This window comes from Hipposideros armiger, unplaced genomic scaffold (assembly GCF_001890085.2).
Source record: "Hipposideros armiger isolate ML-2016 unplaced genomic scaffold, ASM189008v1 scaffold_1314, whole genome shotgun sequence".
Classification (NCBI taxonomy): Eukaryota; Metazoa; Chordata; class Mammalia; order Chiroptera; family Hipposideridae; genus Hipposideros; species Hipposideros armiger.
Genome location: NW_017732664.1, coordinates 206254 through 213867, shown reverse-complemented (window position 1 = coordinate 213867; position 7614 = coordinate 206254).

Sequence of the window (7614 nt, the reverse complement as noted above, 5' to 3'; positions counted from 1 at the left end):
AAATCTCTCCTTTTAAGGCCTCAGCGTAAGGGCTATTTTAATTATTACTATAGTAAGGAACTTACCTGGCTTCATACGGGTTTAGATGTGGCAATATGGTTTTGCAGTTTCTGCACATAAATGTGTATCAAAAAGTATAAAAAACCAAATGCCCATCAGTGGATGAATGGATAGACAAAATGTGGTCCACCCACACGATGGACTATTACTCAGCCTCAAAAAGGAATGAAGTATGAAGTACTAATACGTACTGCAACATTGGGGAACCTTGAAGACATTATGCTGAGTGAAAGAAGCCAGTCACAAAGACCATGTACAATATTATATGATTCCATTTATACAGAATGTCCAGAATAGGCAAATCCATAGAGACAGAAAGTAGGTTAGTGGCCGTTAGGGGCTGGAGGGAAGGAGGAATGACTGCTAATGGGCCTGGGATTTTGTTTTCTGAGGTGATAAAAAGTGTTTTAAAATTAATTGGGGTGATGGCTGTATAACTTTGTCAACATACTAAAAACTACTGAGTTGTACACTTTAAATGAATAAATTGTATAGTATTGTGAGTCATCTCAATAAGAATGTTTAAAAAGATTCGTATTGATATTGACCCTTCAGCACACATCTTTGTATAATGTTCTGTGTGATGAAAAGGGAAGTGCCCACATGCCTCCCCGGTCTGATGGTCACATCGGGACAACATGTGTGACTGTTTGAGTTGTCAACTCAACCAGCCCCTTCTCATGGAAAATCATTTTTTACTTGAAAGAACAACTGGCAGTAATATTTTAACAACTTTTCCATTTTGGTTTCTAATACAGCGAATATCAGTATTTATAATCCATATAAACAAAAGCTCTTTGAGGTTCTCGATAATTTTTAGAGTTGTAAAAGAGAGGGTTGCCAGATAAAATGTAAGTTTGTCCTTTGCTATCTTTGGGACATATTACACTAAAAAAAATTACTTGTGATTTATCTGAAATTCAAACTGAATTGGGCATTCTGTATTTTTACTTATGTACTAAACCTGGAGATCCTAATCAAGGATTCTGAGAGCCAAGTATGTGAGGACTTTTGCTGCAGTCCACTGATGAGCGTTACACTGGGGAAGAATTCAGAGAGTGAGGGAGATCACTGCTTGTTCAGTGGAATTGAGAACCTGGTGACATTGGGGCAAGCATTGTGGGGAGGAGGGCTCAGATAGGGGACTCTGTGAGCACCAGAATCTGTGCCCGGAATGGGCTTGGAGACATAGCCAGGGAAAGGGACACGTGGTCTCCGTTGCCGTCAGATCTGTCCTGGAAGGTAGGCATCTCTTTGTCCAAGAAGTAGGGCACAGGGAGGCCCTGGGACAGGCACAGATTTGTGCAGCTGGTGTTAGGCTGTCAGGAGCAAACCCCCTTGGGCGTGACACCAAAGCCCACACTTGACCTTTCTAGAATCTTCTCCAGCTGCAGAACAAGGGCAGGCAGCACAGGGCCTGGCAGTGGTCGATGCTGCATGAAAACCTCCCTCCTCCCTGGCTGGGGGTCCAGGGGTGAGCAGCAGCAGAACAAGGTCTTTTGGGAGAGGGAGGATGGTTCTGTGTGCCTGAGGGGTTAGGCTCCGCAGCCTGGCAGGGCAAAGGCTGGGCTGGGGAGTGGCGTGCTGAGGCACAGCTGAAGTGGGGAGGGTCAGAGGTCCCAAACTGAGGCAGGAGCTGCCCAGACATGATAGGGGCAGGTGTGTCTGCAAGAAACTACACAATACTTCCACTTTCTGCACATTGTATCTCTGTTAACATGACCATTTGCTGCTTTTACTTGGAGAACAGCCCTGGCTCTCTGGTGCTACAAATGATGACTCTTCTGCCCAGGCCCCATCTCCTTCGTCTTTGTCTGCAAGCATCTGTCTGACCCCAAGGGCAGGACAGTGTGGAAGAGGGGGGCCTAAGAACTAGGAACAAACCCTGACTGAGAACCTACCATCACCTTTCTCTGCTGCCCTGCTCTCCTTCCGCCACCTCCCTCTGGTTTTTTCCTGGTTGGCTTCACTCACCTGTCCCCAAGACTCTGCTTCCATCCTCTTGCTTTTTCCACCAAGATTTCTGGAAATTTCTCTCAATCCTACGTGCTCTTTTTTTTCTTTTTCTTAAAGATTTTATTGGGGAATCGGGGAAGGGGAACAGACAAGTTGCTATCCTTTTGTTCTTCAGTCTAGTTGTGGAGGACGTCGCTTCACTGGCCCCTGTTGGTATTATCATTGCGCTCTTCCTGGGTGAGGCAGTCAATCCCCAGTCATTGGACAGCTGCTCACGGCGGCTGCTCCTGGCAGCTCACTGCAGCAGGAGCTTGCAGCCTACGCCATTGCAAGCGACTCACGGCAGCCCAGCTCCAGGTTGAGCTGTTGTTCACCATCTTAGCTGTAGAGGGTGCAGCATCACTGACCATCATGTGGGATCTGAACTGGGGCCCTGCTGCTCAGAGCTGGCATCCCAAGCCAACTCTTAACCAACGGGCCACTCGGCCGGCCCCCCACATGCTCTTTTACTGTCTCATTTAGAAACTGCAAACCAGCTCTGACCCTGTTCCTGGACAGCTCCTCATTCTCAGCATATCCAGCCTGGGTCACCCCTGCTCCCCAGTTCAGGGATGCAATCCCTCTCTTCTCGTCCTTGGTGCCCAGCTAGTTCTGTCTCCCTCATAGCTTTTCAGTATCTCACTTCTCCCAGCGCCCCACACCTGCCTGGGCCTAGCACCATTATCATTCAGGACTGCCCCATCTCCTGCACCCACTGGCCTCCATTCCTCACCCTAAACGCCACTTCCAGTGTGTTCCATGTTTGGCTCATTGTCATCTTACCTAGCTCCTGCTGCACACGCAACCCTGTGCTGGGCTGTGTGGAGGACTCAACACAGCAAATGAAGACCTCCCCCCTCCTCCCCGAGGCCCTTCCTACACAGTGAGATAAGGAGATCCATCCCATTCCATTTCTCTTCCACCGGTCCCTCCATCCTTCCTTCCCTCCATCCATCCATCCCTCCATCTCTCTTTGTATTCATCTCTTTGTCTCTCCCTCCTTTTCTCCTTCCCTCCACCTATCATTCCCCAATCCATTCACCCCTCTATCTCTCCATCCTTCCATTTCTTCATCTTTCTACCCATCCCCTTCTCCATCCTCCCCTCCATCCCTCCATTTTTCCTTCTATCTTTTTATTTATTTTTTTCTCCACTTTGTGCCAGGCCCTAGGCTGGGCATGGGGGCTCAGACATGACTCAGATGTGGTCTCAGTCTAATGGGAGAGGGGCAGTGGGAATACATGGTGATCATAACTGTAATAGCAGAAGCACAGGGGCAGGGGGACCGACGCCTGAGCTGGGTTGGAGGGTGAGTAGTGGTTTATTAGGAGAAAAGTGAGGGAAGAGCATCGAAGCAGGGGAAACAGATCTGCAAAGGCACAGAGGCATGGATGGTGTGGTGTGCCCATCAGCTCAGTCTGACTGGAGGGGAAGATGTGTGTGTGGGAAATGAGGCAAAGGGGCTGGGGACAGCTAAACTTATCCACAGGGGCCTAGAAGGCCAGACTGATGCATTCAGACCTTATCCTGAAGCTCTGGGCTGAGGAAGCTTCTAGGTAGGGGAGATGTCAGCAGATCCATGTTTCCAGGAGAGCCTTTCTGCAGCCAGTGTCTGGGCATACTGCAGGGCACCTGGCAATGGCAAGACAGAGAGCAGGCGCAGGGGTCCAGATGACTGAGAAAAGAGGTGGCAGAGCAGGAGAGTGGGGAGACAGGCAAAAGGACCACACTTTTCCGGTTGGCAGGGGCTGCATCTGGGGTTCGGCAGAGAGTGGTGGGTCCTGTGAGCACAGGGAATGGCTGTGGGGTGTGCAGACGAGTCATCAAGTTTCTCTGGAAGCATCCAGCCCCCACCTGCATAGTTAAGTTACCATTCAGTGTCTATTATGTATCCTGAGAGTCCTTGGCTCACGTCAGGCCTCAGCCATTTACTTAGCCTCTCTCTGCCTTACTTTCCTCCGCTGTAAACTGGGAGGAGCCGTCCCCCGTGAAAGGCTCCCAAACTCCAGTGTTTATGGGGCTGGGGAGGGGAGGGCTGTAGAGAACTATGGAGACCTGGAGGGCCCAGGCTCTGCCTCAGGGGGCATGCCATAGGTTCCAGCTATAGGAATGCAGACCAAACCAGACTCTCCTCTGACTTTTCTAGAGAAACCAGAAATACACATCTTGAAATATCCTGATTTTTAAACTGTCCTGGACGAGCAAAATGGATTTGTGCCCAGATCTGGGTTACTGTGAGGATTGGCTGAGATGGCACATGTGGGTAATGCCAGTGAACGCGCCCCCTCTGCCTCCTCTGCCCACCCCAGTCCTGCCTCTTCTTGTACAGACGCTTCAGTTCTTCTGTAGCATGTCTTCACCCCACTTCTAAAGTCTGAGTTGGGCTGTGAGGGGCCTGGACTCCTAGGTCTGAGGCAGTGTTTCTTTGTGCAGAGGTAGGAAAGATATTAATACCCAAAAAAATTGAAACCAGGGCTTCAGACTGACACTTGCACACCCATATTCATAGCAGCACTATTCACAGCAGCCAAAGGGTGGGAACAACGTAAGCATTCATCCATTGATGAGAGGATAAATAAAATGTGGTCCATCATACAATGGAATATTATTCAACCTTAAAAAGGAAGGAAATTCTGACACATGTTACCGTATAGATGAACCTTGAGGACATTATGCTCAGTGAAATAAGCCAGTCACAATAGGATAAATATTGTATGATTCCATTCATATGAAGTCCCTAGATAGTCAAATTCATAGAGACAGAACGGTGGGTGCCAGGGGCTGGAAGGGGGACAAGGGGAGTGGTTGTTTAATGGGGACAGAGTTTTAGTTTAGAAAGATGGAAAAAGTTCTGGAGATGAATGGATATTGATGATGTTTACACAGCAGTGTGAATGGGCTTAATGGCACTGAACTGGGCACTCAGAAAAGGTTGAGATGGTAAATTCTATGTTATCTGTATTTTACTACAATTAAAAAAAACGTTGCAAAGCTGCTCACCTAGGGAAGGGCAAGGCAGGCTGTGGAGGCTGGAGTGGTGGCACCAGGGTCAGTCCTGTCTGTCCCCAAATCTCTGGGACAGCTACCTGTGCAACAAGATGATAGTTCTGTGCCACCAATGACACACTTAGTTCTGTGTGGGCAGGGACCCCGTGCTAGTCTGTGACCTCAGTGCACAGTGATGGGTCTGGCGCGGGAGGTGCTGAGGGACACTTGCTGTCTGGAAGAGTGAGTTGGCATTAAAATGAGGCTGGCACATTCAGCTTGGCTCCCCAGGCTCTGTCTTCAATCTTCTGTAGAAATGGAATTTATACACACACACACTTTATCAGGTTAAGGAAGTTCCTTTCCACTCCTAGTCTGTGAGGAGATAGTGACTTTATCAAACACTTTTTTTTTTCCTGTGCCTATTGAGCTGATTGAGTGATTTTCCTCCTTTTATTTGCTAACGCGGTGAATCAGATGACTTGCTCTTCCAGGATTAAGCTGAACTCCTGGACAAATGGTACTTTCACATGATGCATTTCATTGTCTTTTAGAGATGGCTGGATTTGGTTTGTTCATATTTGTTTAGGACTTTTGCATCTGTGTCTCTGGATGAGACCGGACTGTGACTATCCTGTCTCATATTTGGGAGAAATCTCTCTCTCAGCTTCCCCCACCCCCACCCCACACCCTGGCTGTGCTCAGCAGCAGCTCAGCATCTAAGCTGGCCTGGGCTGGGTGGGGGCAGAGCTTCCTGGGCCCTGGCTGTGAGCCCATCTATATAGCCTAAGAGGCTCTGGAGAGGGGTTTCATGATGTGTGAGGTTGATGTCTCTTGGCAAAATCATGGAGTGGGTGGAAACCTCCTTGGTCTGCATGGTGGGTGGGGGCCTGGCATGGTAGATGGGGCATAAACCCTCAGTCTTCCTTTATGCAGCATAGTTTCCCAATTCAAGTGCCATCAGTTTACTGAGCAGCCTGGACTTGCTGAGAAGACAAAGGGGAAAGGGTTTTTCTTTTCCTTCCATCTATGCTGTCCCCCAGGCTCTGTGGACCTGCTATTCCCTAATGGCCATCTCTGACAAATCACAAAGTGTTCAGGCCACTGTGGACTGTGCACCTCCTCCCCTCCCCTCGCCTCCCCTTTCCTCCTGGGGATGGATGTAGCCCACCACCCAGGGACTGGGTGGGGAGGGTGTAACCTGTCTTCCCCTGCTCTCTGTGCTCTTATGGGGAGGCAGGAGGTTGCAGGGAGGAGGCCAACATCTGACTCTACTGTCATCTCTCTCAGCCTCTGTAGCCTCTTGGGCTGCACTGACAGGCCATCAATGCTAGCAGTGTCCTTTGAGTGGCCTCTGACCCCACCAGCCTACTTACTGGCCTGTGTGATTCTTCCAGAAACACTACTAGGGAAGGGCCCCTCTGCAGAGGACCCTACCTGGGGCACCTGGCCCTAGCTGGACCCCTTCACATCTATTCACTCTCTGCCTCTAGCAGTGTTCCCTGTTGCTGTGGTCCTCCCATCACCCGGTGTCCCTCTAGGGTGGGGACCAGCAAGACAGCCCATGCCTGGCACCCTACTGTGTTCACCACCAGTGGGCTGCCGACTGCCCTGTGGCTGCCCTCTGCCCTGCCCTCTCTCCCACTCTCTTCTCCCCTGTGCCCACAGGCCCAGGACACAGGCCACTGGGACACCACAGGAGATGACATCTAAGCTGAGAGTGAGGTGCTTGTCCCTCTCCTTACAGAGCCACCCAGTCTCCTGGAGACTTGGCTTTTTGTGGGCTTTACTTTGACTTCTGGGGTGGGGGAAGCATGGCTCCTGCTCATAGTGACAGTTCACAGCCCTGATGATTTCTGAGCCCCTCTCATCTGGTGATCTGCAAGATCAGAGTGGTGGGTGCGCATGAGGTTCCTGGGTGATGGCGGGAGCTGCAGGCCCCCATTGGCTTTCTTTGGAGTGTGGGTTTCAGGGGGCTTCTTTGTCCTTAGCTCTGGGTTCTGGTCACTAGTTTCTGAAAAAGCGAGTCTTACTCAACACCCTGTGTAACCAACAGGCTCAGGAGAGTGACTTGCCCAAGGCCACAGGGTGCTGATTAGACCTGGAACTGGCTTCCTGGCCTCTTGATTTCCAGATAGGGACAACCACTTCATCGTCCCCTCTTGTCTGGACATTTAGGGAACAAAAGACAACCGGGGCAAGGATTTGGATGCTGGGTGCAAAGAGTTTACTTGGGAGGTGATCTCAGGGAGCGTAGTAAGTGGGTAAAGGAGGGGAAGGAGGATAGTCACCAACAAGGTGTGTTCACTGTGTCACCAGTGGGGACAACTGGGGCTCCAGCCAGCTGGGGCCCCCCAAAGGACTGTGCAGATCACACCTCAGCAAGGACGGAGGGAGCTGGGGCATTTGCCCACCATAATGGTGCTGCTCCCAGAGGCATTAACTCTACAGACGGGATGCCTTGCACATGCAGGCCAGGTGCACTCTTGCAGCCAGAAGCCATCTGTGTGTGCAGGCTGACCACATGGCTGCAGTGACCTCTGGCATGCGCTAAAGGGTGACAGGCAGGACACC